Raw genomic sequence first — 19899 nt, 5'->3', positions numbered from 1 at the left:
AACGCTTCATACGGCAAAGCTGCCAGATAAAGCGTTGCTGAATTGGGGCCGGATTGTTGGCTTCAATAAACGTTAATGGCGTTCACTAAACCTATTTGCAGTTATCGTGCAGAGCACAAACCTTTCCTCAACTGAGCTGCGTACAAGCAGCTTCTTTCACACAGGTGCACACAACTTGCATGCGTTCTCCGATTGTCTGATATTAGTATCAGAACTTTTATTTTATTCAGACATCTCCTGCATGCAGACTTCTATTAAATAATTTTGTATTTTTTGTTCAGTAGTGAACGGTTTCAAAAATTGCGGGCTATAAAAAGAGCAGGTTTCGGTGTAAAGTCATTTTTATTACAGGACCTGCGTTGCTCTTAAAATGTTTGCGATACGAACTGCATATTAGTGGCCTTTTACGCTAAAATTGTTTTCAGAGAAGACGGCTCTAGAACTCAATAAAGGAAGTATTTAAATGCTGACCATTCTAACGCTGTATACCCGTCGGAATAAACCTAAGCACGGGTGAACTTTTTCACAGACTATACGGAAAAAGCGTTTGTACTCTGTGGTCGACCATATTCGACGGGCTTACTTGACCTCATTGAATTATAATCAAGCCATTACTTAAGGTTACGCAAATACAAGCAAAAAAAAAAAGTTCATAAACCATACACACGGATCTTCAAAGCTCCGCAAGTGAATACCATTGAACGAACGCAATCAGCACTGACGGACTTTCCAATGAAGATTCGATTCAAGAAGGATTAATCGTTGCTATTTTCTGATTTTCGCCATTTGCCCAGTTACGTATTGCTGAAAGAGTGCAGATAATACAGATCATAGTAGCATAACTAAGCTAGACAAACACTGTCCTATTATTATGTCAATATTCATCGTTCAGAACATTTCTAAAATATCTATAAATCAAATTTAAACACCTATCCGGACGTAGAATATACAGTTCCTACCATGATTAATCCTTTGTTATTATCTCACGACGTAGCGGCGAAACTCACTGGGCTGTATATAAAGCTAACTGTATTAAAGCTATCAAGCAATGTCTGCTGTATTCAATAGCTAGTACTTACTAAGTGTTGAAGGCTTTAGCAGTTTGGTCTATCCTCGAGGCGTGTGGGCGGCCAGTAACGTCCTCTAGGAAAACCTACGACTAGCAGACTCCCAGCTACTTGTCGTTCCCAGCCGGTATAAGCCTTTAGACGTCACTACTCCGCCTGGTGACGCTATTTGCCACGTTGGCAGAGGCACGCAGTGCTGGCACAGCGCCAAAATTACGAGTTGAGAACCGCTGTGGAATAGACCGAAAGGAGAAGCCTTTGCGTCCAACTGAATCCCTACGAAGCGCGCTTCGCGCCAATGTGGCAATGATTAGCATCGTACCACTGACGAACAATAACTACAACATTTCTATCGGCTATATTTTTCTATATGACGTTTATATCCGAAATAACTACTGCACCGATAAGTTGCAATACAGAAAGCGTAACTGCGTACCCTAAGTTTTGCAGTTGTACGCCAAATATATGTCAAACCCAATGAAACCAAGCTGAGCTAACAAGATTTGGCAACAACGTTGGCAAAAAAATCGTCTTGAATGCATAATATCGTTTATATAATATATCGACACATCAGTAGTCGATGGCAGAGGCAGGTGGTGTTGCCACGAGATAAATATTCTGCTTTCCTGGGAAGGACATATTTCCATATTCTTATTTGACAACAGATTAAGTACTGCGGGTCATATCGTTATTATCTATGTAATGATGAAACATCTGTAAAAGGATCAGGGTCATGCTTCAAAAGGCTAGCCTTTACGGACAAGAGGTCAGACAATTGTTGTAGCACCCCCTTTGTATTTATTTGTTAAGCGTAACGTTTTGGGGTCTGGTATAATTAACGGCTACAATGTGCGTACGTCGGATGAAAGTAGATGTTCCCCATTCAGATCAATTTAGCAGAAAACCTAACGTCGGACAATTAGATGGCGACGTATTGAAAGAAACATTTCCCTCCAGTTTAGAGTTAAGTTTAATTGTTTAAAACCCATGCATCCACACGAAACGGATGTATATGTCTTCTCAGTGTGTCTTATGCTTCCTTCATAATAACATGCCGGCGAACGGTTCCGAACACCCAATAACAAGTACAACGAAAACATGAAACCGTATCGCGCTAGAGCTACTGTCGCTCATTAACGCACAGCTGAGCTGTACAATAGATGAAAACTTATGTGCAAAAAGCGGCGACTAATTATAATGTATGTGCTCCCTGGTGCTCCATGCTTCTGCACTCCGAAAATACGCCTGAATGTTACTCACTTGCAGCAAAGTTTACGCATTGCATTGTTCCTTATTTACGTCGCGTGATTCCGTCTTCTGATCCTGCAGCTCCATCGACTGTTCGAGATCGTGCATATAGACACCTTGAGACTTCCATAAGTACCTGTAGTAATCCTGTGGTTTGCTGACTTCACGAGGCTTTTCAAGGGAACGCGTTTACGTCAACTAGTTTCAGTCCAAAGAAACTGTGTCTAGTTTTTTCAAATCACGCTAGCGCAAACTTGCTCCTATATTTACAAACTAAATTCAGCTGATCTTCTACAGCTGGATACCAAATACGTTTAGTTTCTGTTTGCTCTGAAAAAGTCAACATTATAATAAAAGCAATTAACAACCTGGCTGAATTAACGGATTTGCATCAACTGAATAGAAATATTTGGCATAAACGAGTAATAATGTTTTTTACTTAAACTTGGTTAGCTTTCTGGGTTGTTTTTAGGGTCCGGCTTCGTTTCATTTAGTGTTTAATAAATTAAACGCCAGAGGAAATAGAAATGCGCGTAAATTCAATTGTACATTTTTTTCGATTCAAAATAATGGTTATTATAGAGTTTGGCTAGGATTCTACTGCACTTTTCCACTTTGTCGTGAAATCTATATTTGTCTTAACAAGCCGACTACTGAATGTTTCTTCATGGCGCTGTTTTTGTAGCATGCCTGCCAACATAATTATCATTATCATGGGTTATCAACGACATAGACGTAACGATCGCCAGTTTAAGCTTAGGATTCATTATGGGTATCACGACTACCTCTCAATAATCCAGTGGGTAGAAGTGGGGGGTATAGAGGTTCACAGGGATCAAAAATGGTGGTGTAGCAGCAAATAGTCCCATGTAAACTTGACATATTTCACTCCTATGACGATTTGCCGTTTGGATTTAGCTTTTATTCCTTCCTTTTCGAGTTAGAGGTTTTCTGTCAACAGGATTCTTTCCTCTGGTTTACTCTTTAACTGACTGACGAATTCAAGTAAACAATGCATCATGGGCGAAAAAAACAATGTCTGATATAAAATCGTATAACATCATCGTCTTTATGTCTTAGTATCTCTAAAGTGTATCTATGTCGTTACCTTCAGTCTAATGGGACTCCCCTCAGTCACGACATTAAATCACCGAAAAAGCTAAAATCACTAGTTCTTGATTTAAGTGGATGATAGGTGAGCATATAATTAATCAGTTTTGTGTGGCCGGTACCGTATGACACAACGTACCGTCAGTTACCAGTTACTGACTTCTCTGAAATAAAAAAAAATCGCTATTTTTTTGTCAGTTTTTCTCTCGCTTCGACTATAACTTCGATATCTTTTTTTGTTAGGCTATTGTGCCAGACCCTCTCCGGTTAGGTATAAACTAATGCACGTGTGTTCGACCCCTTCCAGTCTTCTTAAGAGTATCTTTCTACAGACGTTCAATTGAAAACATCCCGTATCAAAAATTGTACAGTGCCCCAAATAGGCTGAGATTGAAAATTCTGGTCAGCGTAAGTGGGTGTCGTAGGAAGAAAAAAGGAATTGTAGTAGCTCGAAACTGTACGGTCTTCTCTTCCAGCTTGCTCATTGACCAGCTAGCGGGTGAGAGACTATCCCTCTGTATGTTTCGGCAGTCTATCGATAGGTTTCCTTCGTAGTGGCTGCCAATGTTACGCAAAAAGGTTCCTCAGGTTTTGTCACTTTTCTCTGACTATGACGAATAGGACAAGAGTTAGACCGCGAGCGGGAAAACGACCGCGAAAGAAAAGTTGAGAACCTATGCAGCGGAGGACTGACAGTAGGAATACTCTTCAGGGTCTCTGAAAAGGCTTTTAGTATCGACCGTCGTTTCATGCAGGAAAGTGGATCGAGGTAACCCAATAGGTCACGTGAACAACCGCTGTTGCTAATCCTGATTCTGCCATGTTACCGTTATTGCTACTGATGCTGCTGCAGTCTTGGAACTGCTTGCTGTTTAATGGCATAAAAGAAATAAGTATAGAAAGAAGAAGCGCCAGGACGTCAACAACGATGCGCGTTTTTCAAATGTATTTTGAATAAAATCAAATCGGACTGGGCTGCTTTTCCTTCCCAATCCTTGCAGCAGCCGGCTTGCTCATTTCTAGTCCGTTTTTTTGAGGAGTGGCATAGCAAGGGCCAAACGTCAAAGAGGCGCCCGCAGGAAGGGACGGTAGACTGTGTGACAGCAGTATCCAGCTGACAAAGCAGTGCTTCTCCAGCTGGTGAGCTTCTTCCCTAACACTCACTTCACACTCAACATATCGTTTCTGCCGCCATATTTTGATAAGTATTCAAGCATTAACGCAAACCGCTTCTGCTTTTACCTGCCAGCTTGAGATCTTCTCTTGACTAGAACTTCGTTCCGCGGTTGGCACATGTAGGCTCTAGTCACTCATGACTCTGTCTTTATCGTCACCGCCGGTGCGGTGTCTCTGGCCAAGCCGCGTGGATTTCTCCGCGCAGCAGTCCGTTCCATTGAAGAGGGATTCCCCGAATAACGAGAGAAAAACGAGTCTTACTGATTGAAAGACGGTGTACTTTTTCCATTGACCTTGGCGGCCTTTTTGGCTATTAGTCTTGACTTACTTAGCTCGGCGGCGATGCCATAGATGATGAGGGCCTTAGCTCTACTGTCGCCCATCCGAGTCTATTCTTGCCTGTTGTCACTACCCATTTTTCCCTCTTCTCTCGTATTTGCGTTTCCTTATGTATTTATTTATAGTTTTTCTTGCCTTTCGAACGAAACGAAAACCTTTTTTCTGCTACTGCTGCCACAATTATGAAGGATAGGGTATATATGCTTAGTTAGTCAGGCTGAAAACTGGTAGTAGGCGCTAGTTTAGGTTTTCGGCTTCATTACGTTTGGAAACTCACTTGCATGTACCATTTGCTGCGGGCCACTTCAACTGATTCACTGCGCACAGTTCAGTGCCTCGAAGCTATAGGACTTTGCAACCTCCAAAGCAACCGTCTTTAGAGGACTCTCAACCTGCTTGGGTGCTTTTTTCCAACAGAATATTTCAGAGGCGGGTGTCGATAATCCTCAGGCGGCTAAAACGAGGGGTACAGTCGCTCATACGTATAAAAATACACTCGAGGTTTATCGTGGGCTGGACAGCCCAACTGACCCAACTTCTTAACAGGGAGGCATCGTTAAAATATGAACGGAAACGAAGATGTAAGCAAGAGGATGGTTCCCGAAGGGAAAAAGCGAATTGCGACTAGAAGAGTCGCTGCCAGTTTTTAGAGAGACAATATTTTGCGTGGAAGAACATGTTGAACTTGTTGGCAACTGTATGATCGCCAACTAATATGATCGCTTCCACTACAATGTTGCATATTCGATATGTACGATACATGCATATCACTCGATGCCCACAAACGCGATAGCGTTCGCATACATATGTATAGAGAAGGTAAAAAAAAACTAGCTATTGGGAAAAGCCTAGATTAATATCTCTCTAGTGATGTTGCTCAGTCAAAATGGTCAGCAACCTCATTCACGAAGTCAGGACAAAACGAGGTCAAGCTGACACGGCTTCCAGGATTTATCAGTTTTCGATTAATTTATGGGATTGATACTGATTTCAACACGTGCATTAGCCATAGACACGAAAACATCTATGCAATTCCGATCAGTTTGGCAGAACCTAAGACTCTTGAATTCCAAAGTTTACCACAGGACCCCTTATTAGTCGCAGCAGTAATGCAAGCGTTCGGTTCATTTACTGTGAGATAGTGCGACAAAATCTGTGGCCGCTTGTTTTTAGTGCCTTTGCTTAATTTTTATTAAAGCATACAACAGGCCAACGGGGTAGAGCTCCTTTAGTCGGCCATGTGTTTTCTACAGAAATAGTCTTAGCTTTGTTAATAGATTCTCAAGCATAACGCAAAAACAAACAGCAAACAAAGTCAGCATGTGTGATATTGGTCCTTGAATTACAGATATCTGTTGTGTCGAGTGAGCTTGATTTTTTCCTACTGGTCCGTATTATAGACCGCCATGTTCTTCGGACAAAATAGCACACACAATGACAGATACGGGCTAAGATACAACCAGCAATGTTTGTATCCGGTGCCGATTAAGCTCCGTTCGACCCGAACGAAGATAATGTTGTTTAACAGAACGTATTCGCGCACTTCGAAAGGTTTCCAAAAAAGGTAGTTTCAAGCAGCCCGATTAACTATTTCCCCGAATCAATTCTATCACAGAAAGAAGTACATCCAATTCCGAAGGTCGGATTTTTACCGGATGGCGCTATTATTATTTGGTAGTTTCACTACATTAACATACGCCGATTTATTAAAAATGCTGGTTTTCAGTCTTAAATGCGAAGGAAGTTTGTATAGCATTACATCCAGCGTATAGAAGGAACCACTATTGTGACTTCGAAGGTAGGAGGCTCTGAACAGAGGCAAAACTAGTTACTCGTTTTTGCAACGTCGCCTATAAATATGAATTTAGCGAAACTCGGCTAATACAACTATGTCGTGGATGAGGTGATGGAGGGTTAGAAGTCAATACAACAAAAAAGCCATAATAGGACTAAAGAGCAACTAGGACCTGCATTCTATAAGAGGTACATGCAGCACACTACTAAAAAAGCTAAAAGATATTTGTTGACTGCACCTAATACTTTTTAGTTGCTAATGGTTATTTAGAGTTGGGCGTAAATACGACCAAACACACAAGCAGGATTATTAACTCCGAACTGTAAGCTCTTTTCGAACGGATCCTGTATAAAAAGTCTTACAGCTTCATCTGAAATATGGACCCTCCTAAGAGGGCTGTAAATGTTTTATTATGAACTTGGTTTTGGTAATCTCATGGTGACTGGCTCTAACAAGATTGAATGCTACTGTCTTTCGAACACCAGCGATTCTTTTGATCCATGATAGAATATTTACTATCTGGATTCGCTGGTCCTGTATCTGGGAAGTCAAATAGATCAATTGATTATGAAAAAATTTTAATTTAATTTATTTTTTAAAAAAACATTTTCCGATTACGCAACATCATCCGAATCCGTGGATGCTGGCCACGCACAAAACTAAATGTATAATATGTAGAGCTGTGCGATTCGCCCAATCCGGTGGACCTTTTAAAGTTTGCAATAATATCTGAATCTGTCCCAAAGTAAAGCCTAAGCGTACTGAATGCGCATTTTTTGTGGATGAAAGTCCCACAGTATTACAATCTGGTCTGCACAATGCATTAGCCTACCTCAAGGAAAAAAATTAGAGATTCCCTATGTGGATAAACGATCGAGCATTTTGCATTGTGTATAGAACAAATTTATGGTCAGCTCTTCGGGTGACGCCTATTTGACAACTCAGTAACCTAAATGGGTCCCTGGCTTGTGCGAGACGGTGTTATCTCTGCTCAGAAAAAAGCGACAAGAGATGCGAATTCAATTCGGACTTGATTTAGATTATCACCTGTTTGCCCGCGCGAGCCGCAGTTGCTAGATCTATGAGTAAATGTAAAAATCGCGAGACTGCGTTGAAAATAACGAACGATGGAAGAATTGACCATTTTCAACTCATTTTAGAGAGAACGACACAATTTCCTGTTAAATTTCAATGTTTCCTAGAGAAATGCATCCGCTTAACGCATGATCTTCACGGCGTTTAACCTCCGTCCCTTGTATTTTTACCTATAGCAACACACGTGCTACAGGTGATAAACAAAATAATCTGCAGCGCCTAGTCTTACGACTAAGAGCTGGCTTGATCATGATGTAATTTTATTTTACCTAATACTACAGTATGTTTTTAGTTTATACCTACATTTATACGGTGTTGTTTAAGTTCTCTGGCAGTATCCATCTCGAATACGTTGCGGCTATATATAGCTCATGATTCATTTACAATACATATGAATGACTGTTGATATACCTTGGCACTAGAAATGACAGAGATATAACCAGCGACGTGACCCTATCGGCATCTTATCACTATGATTGCGGTTCGCTCCTCGTCTCTTACTTATAAGCGCAACATATATATGGATCAATATCCCATCAAGAGAAGCTTACAGCCATAAAGATTTAGGAATTAAGTCCGAGAGTACGTCGCAAAGCCGTCCTCATATTCGGAGGAAATCTGGCAACCAATGCGAAACGATGTACCAGAATTGACTAGGGGGTCAAAGGGTCTCGAGTTCTGTAAATGAGGGATTCTCTCGTTTGATTGCCGCTTAGCCAGTTCTACGCAGTTGGGGCCATCACGATGCTGTCTGAGCTATTGTCGACTCTGCAGACGAAGACCGGATAGCCACATACAACCTCAGCGTGATATTGTAGCACAAAGGAATATACAAGATTTAGGCTGCACACGTTTCCCATAGCCGAAAACTACTTAGTATGCTTACGATCCCTATAAGCATGTACTCGATACAACGAAGGAGAACATACCAACTGCATAAAATTGAGGCAAATTGTTTACATCCGTTGTTCCGTGTTCCACTTTTCATTGCCATCCAGGGAATAGGGCTTTTTCGTATTTTTTTTTTCTTTGCATTTACAACGAATAATCAAACAGTTGCAGCGTACTCCAGCTGGTTGTAGAAAAAAGATACATTGATAAAACGAGGCGATCCTTCAGCCGTTATTATAGCATGCCTAATTATCATCTGCTTCGACGAGAAGCGCGGGTGGCGTAATGCTGGATCAGAAAATCGACACTGAAAGCTATTGTTGTTTTTAGTTAGCATAAAAACTGGCTCAAAAACATTCAAATATATGCGATTTGACAGATATGCAGGTAGACGGATAAAATGAAGCTAAATCTAACAAATCTGCATACAATTTTCGCAAATAAATTTCATCTATTTCTAATATTTTTAGAAAGGTAAAGACGAGGGAGCATTGCTACCCACCAATGAAAGAATATGAATGATTTGAAGAAAATTAGCAGAATATCTCTATATTATGTGACGCTGTGACGCCTATTCAATAATTTGTCTAAGTGCTGGTGCGTGATTCGAAGTTGACGACTTTTTTTTTAAGTTTTCCACCTTTCAATCTGAGAATCTGAGGTTAAATATGTGCATATCCTGTAATTAAAAAGAAGAAATCGGGCTTTTTTTTTGGAAAACCGATCCAATATAATTTACTACTTACCAATAGAGAGTTCTTAATCTAGAACTAGAATTTCACAATCTGTATCTTTTTGAGACAGGTAAAAAGAATTACTTCCTTTCCAATCTAAGTACAGGCAAACCCATAAATAGAATTGAAAATATGAGTCAGATGTCTTATGAGCAAGTCACCAAACAGATCAAACAAAGGGCATTCATAGAAAAGATTACTATTTTATGATAATATTTAGTATCACAAAGACTGCTCGAATCTGTGATGTATACGACACGTTTCAAATATAGTCCAAATATTCATTTAATACAATACAGTTCATTTTTGAAGTCTCTGTGTGCTTCAGCCCCAATGGCTATTGTCTATGCTCTCCGATAACTGCGCGCGGGGTAATTGGTTTTGGCGCGCTTTTCCCTTTCCCTCGTCTTTCCCCATGACGGCCGACGATTAGCTCTCTCCATCATGCAGTCGGGGCTGTCGCCTCTTTCCGCCAGGCGCATGCTCTGTGTTGTTGTGTGTGACTATTGCTTGATCGGGTTGTCTACACGCAGTCACTAGCGGCTTCGTTCACAAAGTGACCAGCAGCAGCGGTGTTTCTGTTGAAAAAAACTAACGCTGTGCAGACCGAGCGGAAGCGGTTAGTCACCCGATGATCAGCTCCTTCTAGTATTTACCGCAGCTTTAGCTATAGCACTAGTTAAATATCAGCCGAGTATCTTTTTGTTAATTCGGAATGGTGAGGAGTTGAACTGTAAATTATTCCTACAAAGGAACGCAAATACACTGCAAAAAAAACGCCGTCAAGACTGCTAAGAGATTCTTTCAGTGGCCAGTCAGCTGTTCAGGGTGTTATTATTAATTATGCTGTGTGGATCTAGGCAGGAAGCCGGTTTATCTACCGCCCTCTTGACCCCGAGAGCAGGTCGATGCTCTGGCATTGACAGCAACTCCGAACGGTATTGAACCTAGCGGAAGTAACAATAAAGATTTGCCTCTTGGAACTGCCTGTGCATGGTCTGTGTATGCAATACCTGTGCGTACGTCAGCTGTGCATTGCCAGCCGACAGCACACGTCGAGTGGTAGCTGACTTAGCCAGCCCACTAATTAGCCACGGGCAATACTGCGACAAAGAATGGTTGTAACTTTGATAGAGAGCATACATCTGGCGAGTCGGAGTAAATGGCATAGAAGGAGCGGTACCTGGACTGATCCACAAGGAAAGCCAGCGTGCTAACTATTAATACACACCGGCCTGCTAGGAATAAAATACTCCCTCCACTCTGCAGTTTCAACACAATAGCAACGCGCTTTGACGGGCGACGAGAACTGCCGATGTGGCGCAGAACTGAAGAGTCATAAGGAGCGGCTTAATCGCGCGTCAGCAGCCATTATTCATCGCTGTTGTCGGTCGTTTGCTGCTGTATATCAATCTATTTGATTCAAACTCGTCCGTGTTGACGTTGGGACAGGGTTCGACGATAAGGACAACGGCAGTGCCAGAAGCGGCATGGCGCTAGCAAGAACAGTTAAGCTGACAGGACAACCAGCTGGTCGCAACTGGCATATTAGGAACAACTTTTAACTTATGTACTTTGACGGATGTCCCTCTCCTGATCTCACGCCAGAGAGAGTAGGGCTAGCATTAAAAATCCCGCAGTAACGCGAAAGGGAAAACACTTACCGAATCTCAGAGTCATCCTTGAGCTGGCTCAGTTGATCCCCTCAGCCTTCCTACAAACACGTCGACGTCTGGCGGCGACTGTGGCGCCAGCTGTATCGCTGGCCACCGAAATGATGTCATAATCAAGAAAAGTAGACATAGAAACTGGAGGTTGGTATTTGCTGATAATAACGTGATTAGGCACAAATGCGCATGTAGAGCGAGCCACAGTAATCGAAGCTAGAGCGGTTGAGTAAATAGCAACAGTTTGATGCCATTGAAGGCCTGCTATAACTGCTAGGCCGCTGACGTGACACAGGACGAGGCAGCTGGACGATAACGTGAGGAGTTTGTGGTTAGTTTGATTTAATCAATAATACGTGTACAGGCTACATTATACGTGTACATGTTCGCTGCGTAACAGATAGGCCAACAGTAGTCAATGATCAATTGAATGTGTAGCTGACCGGAAAAATCGTGTCTTTCGTCAGACGCACATGTTTTGCGATACTCAGCATATAACCGCCCGTCAATCAACGATAAAAACTCGTTCGGCAAATAATCGACGAATCTGGCCTAGTCAATAATGTAATTACATATGATACGTGTAAGTGTTGATTTATCGACGTATAGCTTATTCTGATGCGCTGAGTTTTGCATTGAATGGCAGCTATGTATCTACGGTTCGTTAACGTAAGTTCTAAAGTTTTAGCAGACATCAAACACAGATAGAGGAGACCTTCAAGCAAGGTACTTTCGCTAACATAACGCATCAGTGGGCGTACGTGCAAATAAACATGCTGTTCATCCGTCTGTTGGCAAAACGATCGTACGGACTCAGCATATGCATGGTGCAAAACAGTTGAGCCACGGGTTGCATGATACTGCTGACGATATCGTCGCATGCAATTCCATGCATGTACCGCGGATCCCCCAGCGAAGTTCGCCAAGGTGAGCAAGTTTCGGGCTGGACAGGTAACGTCAACTGATGGGCATGCACAGATCGACTGATACTGCTGCTGTGGCCGCTGTTGAAGCCCCTTTGTAGATTTCGTTCAGGGAAAAGAGGCAGTTACTCTCTCTATAGATTAAGGATATGCGGGAAATGTATACGAAGTGTATAATGCCGTACTGCTCAGTGGATTGTGTGTTGGTGTGTCTGACACTGAAAGCAACGCGAGCTCATCAGTCAGTCGGCCGGCCGGCCGACGGCTTTACTGCCTCGGCTGCGACAAACATTAGAGATTCGCTCGTTCTAACAGCGAACCGTCGTAAAGCTCGAGCATCGACTGCTTTAGGCCGCTCTTCGTATGGCCCAGGGTGACTGCGGTAGCGGGGTGCCATTCGAGTGTAAGTAGCTGCGATAATAGAATTGATGGAAAAAGCGGCAGTATTATTATTAGTACTTTATTCTCATAAAGTGGAAAATGTCATAGGTGCCTTGTGCTTTGGGACGAGGTGCTAGTGTGGCCTGTACCAACGGATACGCGCGTGTCCGAAATCCTGGGCGCATCCGTTGGCGATAGGTATATATATATACACAGATACTAATTCTCGTGACAACTTTTTGAAACGTTTTTTTTTAACAAAGCATGCACCTGTAACAGCAGCAGGCAGTCTATTGGGTTAAACTGAGCGCATGTTGACTCATACTGGTCAAGAGAACTATCACTATTGTTACTGAGTTATTACTGAGAACAGATTATTGAAAGATTTTTCTCGATTTCTATTTGTGGTGCAGTCTATTCAAATTAAACAAAAATTATATTTTAGGTTCTTTTTTTTCTTTATTTTTTATTCTGGCAAGACTCCAAAAGAAGAAAATCAATAGACAACTTCTGTTTCGATATGTGAACACACAATAGGGCAAAAATACATTTTTAATATGTATCGCATAGTAAACAAAATCGAACATGGAAAACAAAGTTTTACATGTTTATGTCTTTGAGACGATCACGTCATTATCCGAAATTTTTAGAATACTATAGTATTTAACATATCGCCGTTTTATATCATAGAAAATATAGGGACGATTTGGAAAAACGTTCTATCGAAACTGTGTGCCAACTTTTACTTTGAAGCGAACATTATTTGAATAACCAAAAACGTTGATGCAGTTGTAGTAAGCAATAAAGTCAATTAAGCGTTCTCCTACACCATGAGCTTATTTCCACATGCAGAGTATTACCCTCTTGCGTTTTTTTTTTTTGAAGCACAAAGGACTTTATTTTTGCCAGTGAATAAAGAGGGACTAGTAGATTTGTGTTTCTCACACACGTTGACACAGCGCCTTTTTTTTTGGTGTCTGTAAATATACATGACAAACAAAAAAAATAGAAACAAGCAGAATATTCAAAGTTACCTGTTGCTATATGGTGGCTAACTACTATTCGATGGGACGAATGAATTAAAGTGATGGTCGGTCCGGATATTACGTCGTCAATTACGCTACGTATCTCAAAATTAGCTGCCGTATATAATAGACACTCTTAATTATACAGAAGCAAAGCAGCTGTTACCTATTGCTATTATCTAAACTGCTCTCTGGAAAATAAACAGGATGCGATACGAGGTTTGCCCACGAGGTAGCGGACTTTAACTGAAAGAGTACTTTTTTTTTGGTCGATTTTTCTCTCCGGGAAGAGAAAGGATAAAAATACCTTTTGAACTTTTTTTTTTTAATTCTTTTGAATTGTGTTAGAGAACCCTTAGAGGGCTGTAAGCCGCCATGAATAACATCTTAGTTCTACCACATTTCAATATACCGTCCACTCCTGTAATTTTACGCAGCTATTGGCTGCATCTGTTCGAATCTTCCTCAGTAAAAATTAAGCCTGTAGTTCCACAATAAAGTTAATGCATCATATTATATGCCTAATATCACAGTCTTTACGGTGTGTCCTAAAGCTTATTTTTATTTGTGTCAGACGACCTTTATTGTCCTGACATCATATAAATGTCATTTGTCTATTAGGCTTATCAGTATGGTTACATTGTCCAAACGCGTTCAGCGAGTAAGAGAACATTTTCGTCAAATAAAATATCGCTGTAGTCGAAGTTTTCTTGCCTACCAAGTGAAGTCGTGTTGAAATTTTGGAAGATGGTCCATAGGATGTAAATAGGTCACAATGTAGTTACTACTGGACTAGTTGTATGATCTTTTTAAGAGCGTTCGCTATTTATAGAATACATTCAAGACAGGCATATGTATAATTATCTAGCACACTCGAACCTGGTTTACTACGTTTGTGATCCAAATCAGAGATCAGCGGAGCTCTAAACTGTAGCTATGGCCAACAGCACTGATATTATGCTTGGCTTTGCACGACGTAAATCCAAGAAGAATAGCAGGTTTTTTTTTAAAAAACGGCCTCCCTTATTAAGGCAGCTGATGTCTATCTGGCCTAAGAATAATCAATGAGTGAAACATAAACATGTAAAACAATATGGAAATTTATCGAGAGCTTTCAATTGAGAAAACCGTAACTTAGTGCAAACTTACGACACAAACAGTAAACACTGCTTCTTCACTGTTTTGAAGTTAGATATGATTTTGCTAGAACAATTAGTTATTTTTTGCTGTGTTTAATTAGCTCTGTAGGGTAGTAATTCACTACAAAAAAAAAAACAAGATCAAGCTGAAGATGAACTCGACTACACTTTTTAGATATTGTATATAATTTTAAATGGTATTTTGGTGTCATTCCTCAAATTATACTAAATTGAGTTTTTTTTTGTTGTATTTTTTTTGGGGAAGGAATAAAGAATTTGCGCTTCTGACGACTCTATTGTTGTGTGTTTAAGGGTTTAGGAGCAGTTCCGATATGCGGAGGGATGCGGAACTAGATACAATACACTCCATATTGTGGGCTAACCATCTCAAGCAACGCTGACTAACAAACCTAAACGTAAGGCTCAAGACTACTTCTTCTAAAAATTTTAGATGTTTGTAGGATCATATATGAATGTTACGTCATGCCTATAAGCCAGATAAACTGACTTATTAGCACTGAATATCTGCTTTTTAATTTTTTGAAATTTTTTAATCTTTTTTGAATTTATTGCAAGTACGCAACCATGTCGAAATCCAAAAGGAATAGACGATTTAATAATATGCAACTAATAATCCTATAGCGCCACCGCGGAAAAAAACAGTAATATTCTATACAAGTCCACTACAATTAGCTCGAGAATAAAACGAACAAGGAATGATAACTTTCCATTAAAAAATAGGATGTTCATTTCTTTCGAGGGGCAACGACCTGATCGTGAAAACCTTTTTCGTACAAGGTTATGCATCGTTCCAGCGGTCATGATCCTTTCCATCCATACTTAACCGCCATATAAAAAAGGAATAAAGGCTGACTTAAAAAAACAAACGACCAGAAGATCCTTAGCTAGCTATCGCTCTTGCTTTGTATACGCCTAAATAGGTCATCTGTGTTAAATGAGCGAGCAGTTGGCCGACGACACAAAGTCTCCGACAGCATTTGTTATTGCGTCCAGTTAGCTTGTAAACAGGAGAATAACTATCAATTCAACAAGGCAATAACCTACAAACGGATCTACAAACTAAGAGGTTTCCCTTTCTTTACGTTTTTATATCTTCCGTGGCTATTTGCCTAATCGTGTCGAGAATCAGGGCTGTTAGAGGGCTCTTTTCGAACAAGCACTTCTATTCCTGCCATCTTGAATGCATCACTTTCTTCATGTTTCTGCAGGACTCCTCGCTGCAAACTCAGGCACATATACGGCCGGCCACTCCCGCAGAATAGCAGCTGAATAGTAGGTCGGAAGGCTCAAACGCTCGAACTAACTCGATGTCGTCATCACGCTGCTTACTGATGTTGAACTACCACCCGTTCCCGACGCTCGCCCTACCTTATTTGGACAGGAATCGTTAGAGGAGCTTAATGAACTGATGGTCTACATCTTTAACATCGGTGCGCGCAACTTTTCATTGCGTATCTTGCTTATTTATTCCATTGAATAGAATAACATCACAAGCGGTGATTAGCGCTTGATGACGCAACGTACAAACTAACGTCGATGCGCAATTCGGATGTGATTAAAATACTCGCCAGTGCTCTTTTAACCAGAAGTCATCTAAGCCAATCTCGGTAGTAATAATGCACCTTGACACAATACGAAAAGATACTTTTGGCTTTACGAAAAAAAAACTGGTACGTCGTAAAAACAGCTGAGTCCCGAAAATATCATGAATGTAACCCTTTCTTCAATAAGCCTCTTTTTTAGAGAGAGTTATTACGATCTTCAGCTCCAAATGTATCAGGTGGCGGCGTTTGACGCGGGTCTGAATTAGAAGAATGCTGATCCTGACGTATTCCGTGTGACTGGTAATTATCCAAGGCTGAAACACTGAGGCCATGAAGTTAGTGTCGTGGCCTTCATTTAGGTTAGTTTGCAATCTTTCCATGCCTTTAAACTTCTGACAACCAGCGGTCAGGTTTCAAACAATATGAACGCAAGTTTGTTACAAATCTCAACACCGAAAGGGTGCAGCATTACGTCCTCACCATAGTTAGCTGTGGGGCAAGGTTACACAATAGATGTTTTACCCCAGTGATCGATAACGTCTGTTTGACGTGACGATAACGTGACTTTTGTTATCTCGTACTAGTGCCTTGGCGCATTAGTTAGACGACAGAAGGATACCAGTACGCTGATAATTAGCACGCCCGTGATTTATCTGATTAGAGATCGAACAATTATTGTGCTTTAGCTGTGGCTAAGTGACAAAAGTCACATAATAGAGTAAACGGCCAGAGCGAAACTCCATAACACCTTTTTCCAAATTTTTGCCAAATGTTAGAATGACAATGCACAGTTTTGCAAAAGTATTTACTTTAAAAATATTTAACTTAATAGATTATTTTAGCTATACTACTTACTTTAAAGGGGATCTGCTAAAATCTGTTTGGTATGCCAGCGAAAAGAGAAATAGTATGCCGTATAGACTACAGAAACCCAAAGCGATTGAAGCCTTAAAAGCTTCATCTGCAAGTCACGTAGTTTTAGGTGTCGGTAGTTGACACATGTCCTGTTCACAACCTGAATGTCATCATCTCTTTCCACTACCCAAAAATGCAATACAGGTGATAAAGCACATTGAGACAATCTATATGGATACTATATAAACATAGTCCAATAGCCGTGAAAGACAGCTTATTAAGCACCCAAACAGTGATATATAGAGCTTAAGCGGATTGCGGCCAGAAAACGCCAACACAGGCAGCATTACTCGTATAATTACAACGCAATTTAAATTGGTCCGATATAATTAAAAACGATTGCAGCGACTATGGGGTAGTAATTCACGCTATCAAACTACATATATAGATTACTCATACTCAATTAAAGTTGACAGTGAGTGGCCGTTAGAGTTAAGATTTCAAAGAGTGATAGTTGTTCAACGTCCATAGACTATGGGCGCTGGCACCATTTCACTTGCAATCTACCGTGGCCCCCACTTTAGCCTTCTTACGTCGTTTTAAAAGTACGGCTAACTCCAACTAAATATAATGACGCTTATTAATTTGGTAGGATTAGGTAATAGAGCAATAGGCTATGCAAATTAATTAATCTGACCCCTCCACTAACCAATGCTGTAGGATTCTCAGTCCTATACAATTTTTGCCAATTGTGCTTGAAAAAATAACTTAAGTCATCAATAAACCCCTCTGGGCATTGTCAATCGGCAGGATTAACGCGGTGTTAGTCTATTACCGTAAATTCACTGACGTGCGTATGGCGTCATTCTGTTATGCATCATACGCTAGAGAAATTCATATAAAACACGTGAGGACTTTCTCACTTGACCATTCGGCTATACATAAGCCATCTAGAGATGTGGTGTCACAAACTCCGCCACCCGCCCTAATTAAGGAGGACCACAAAAAGACTAAGCAGTGATAATTTATTTACTACATTCATTTATTTCTATTGTACTAGACTATGCTAAATTAACAGCTCCAGGCCATAGACGTTTGCCTTGCTTAATGATGCGTTCGATCGAAGTAAGTGAGCAAAGTAAGCAGGTACGTATTGCAAGTTGCACGCACAATATAGTTTCAAAAGTAATGGTCGTCCGCTAAGTTGGAAAACGGATCAACTTGGAAAATAATATTTAAGATCCGAACTACTAACTTTAATTCGGAGTTCTGGGTGTGTAATAGAAATTACCGTATTTTAAGATACCAGTAGATTTGTCAAGTTTGTTTCGAGTTCCGCCAAACTGCTGCAGTAAATGGGGTCGCTACGTCCATCAACAATCCCTGTGTCGCCTGCTTCCCCGACATTACCCACGTTACTGGAGAAAACTATTTAATTCATCCTCGCAAAAATAATGTGGAAACTCTGGGGGCAGCATCTGTGTCGTTAACGTTTACGACTCTGTCTGTATGTAATTGAACAAGATTCGTCATAACACGTATGTATGTATAAAATATGGTTTCCTCTTCTAGCTTTGGTATTTTTGAGAATCCCAGTTCTATTTATTTGATTTAAAAGAATTTGCGTGCTTCATGAAGTTGTTCCTAAAATAGCACAGATACAGTCTTAGTATAAAGATTAACGTACTGCATGAACGAGGTCTTTATTAGGATAAGATTTTAAGAAAGACTTCGTCTGAATACGAGGTAAATGCAGAGACTGTCTTAGGGTTTGGTGTTGTTCGATGTCTGTCGACTATTTGTAGAGATGACTCTTTTCGTTTCAAAGCCCAGTTATAGGTCATACTGTATACTGCTGAGTATCTTCCGTCGTAATTTCACCGGAACAGTGGTTCGAAGTGTTAGGAAACTGTCGCCTTTTTCGTTTCACGAGACTTCAGGACAAATATTTTGTAACGGATACCTTAGCCAAACGCTGAATGTGGCTGGCTAAGCGAAAGCATCTCGAACAGTCTCAAACATTTCCCCGTCGTCATGAATCCTTCTTAGTAGACGTTTGCTAGAGGCAGCTCGGGACATATTACATTTACTCCGTAATCTTTACTCCATAATCTTTGAACGTGCGCTCCTCCTGCAAGCATTCAACGGTGCATCGCTGCGGCAGAGTCCCACGGTACAGTTTGTGCACAGAAACATCTCTACTAACTCCTATTGTTACCATAACCGTAACTATTAGTAGGACTTATACACGACAATTGAATTTGTTATTACAAAAAGAAAAATATCATCTCGGTATTGCTTTCAAGGTGCACGAGTTAACGTCACCGGAGAGAAATTATAATAATGAACTGCCATCTTTCAGCTCTAGACAAAGCACTACCATAATTGTAAAGTTCGTATTCGGTTTCTGTCATATCAGAGAAAGACTTTGATAAGACTGGTCAGAAAATCATTATTAATTTATATTTAAAAAAAAAAAACTTAGTTTTTATACACCTTACGCCTTTGATACAGAGACAAAGGCGTAAGGTGTATAAAGAGACAACGAGAATATCAATTGGCAATTGACATAATTTCCAATTTTTTTTTTTGTAACTTTTGAACTTTCCGACCGTTTCGAGTCCATGCATTTTTGGGATCTTCTATCAGCCGAAAATGTTATTTATTAGGATTTTGTTGTATCTAGAATATTTGAGAACACTTAAGCGACCTTAGACCTACCATTATCACTTGAGGTGTGACTATGACTAAAAAAGCTATTTGGTGATAAACAGAGTTCTAGCTAATGACTAGTAAATAGCTTACCGCTTACCGTATTGAAGCTTCAGTCGCAGTATTTATGGCGGCTACACTCAATATATACGAATGCCAAAAATCACATTACTCTCC

General features: G+C 40.6%; 1 protein-coding gene and 1 long non-coding RNA gene across 8 annotated transcripts in view; one reads left to right on the top strand and one right to left on the bottom strand.

Annotated features, from left to right (window-relative positions):
• Positions 1 to 262: 262 nt before the first annotated feature.
• On the bottom strand, positions 263 to 11211 carry LOC111264107 (uncharacterized). 3 transcript variants are annotated; one of them, XR_002682664.2, is made up of 4 exons: positions 11120 to 11211; positions 2328 to 2645; positions 1080 to 1355; positions 263 to 804 (listed from the first exon to the last, which is right to left on the bottom strand). It is a non-coding gene; the product is annotated as an uncharacterized LOC111264107 (long non-coding RNA). The 3 variants fall into 3 exon arrangements; XR_002682674.2 differs by having other exon boundaries at positions 1080 to 1343; XR_002682659.2 differs by having other exon boundaries at positions 1080 to 1297.
• The window catches only part of LOC111264068 (dual specificity protein phosphatase 3), a 27318-nt gene continuing 18578 nt past the window's right edge, over positions 11160 to 19899 (top strand). The window contains exons 1-2 of one of the 5 annotated variants that reach the window (XM_022839660.2): positions 11464 to 12448; positions 14903 to 15006. The gene's annotated coding sequence lies outside the window, so the exon portion shown is untranslated. The other 4 variants (XM_086969923.1, XM_086969922.1, XM_022839667.2 and 1 more) reach the window with 4 other exon arrangements.

The sequence above is a fragment of the Varroa jacobsoni genome, unplaced genomic scaffold, assembly GCF_002532875.2.
Source record: "Varroa jacobsoni isolate VJ856 unplaced genomic scaffold, vjacob_1.0 scaffold_90, whole genome shotgun sequence".
NCBI lineage: Eukaryota > Metazoa > Arthropoda > Arachnida > Mesostigmata > Varroidae > Varroa > Varroa jacobsoni.
The sequence above is the reverse complement of the archived record's forward strand: the minus strand, read 5'-3'. Positions and strand labels throughout refer to the sequence as shown.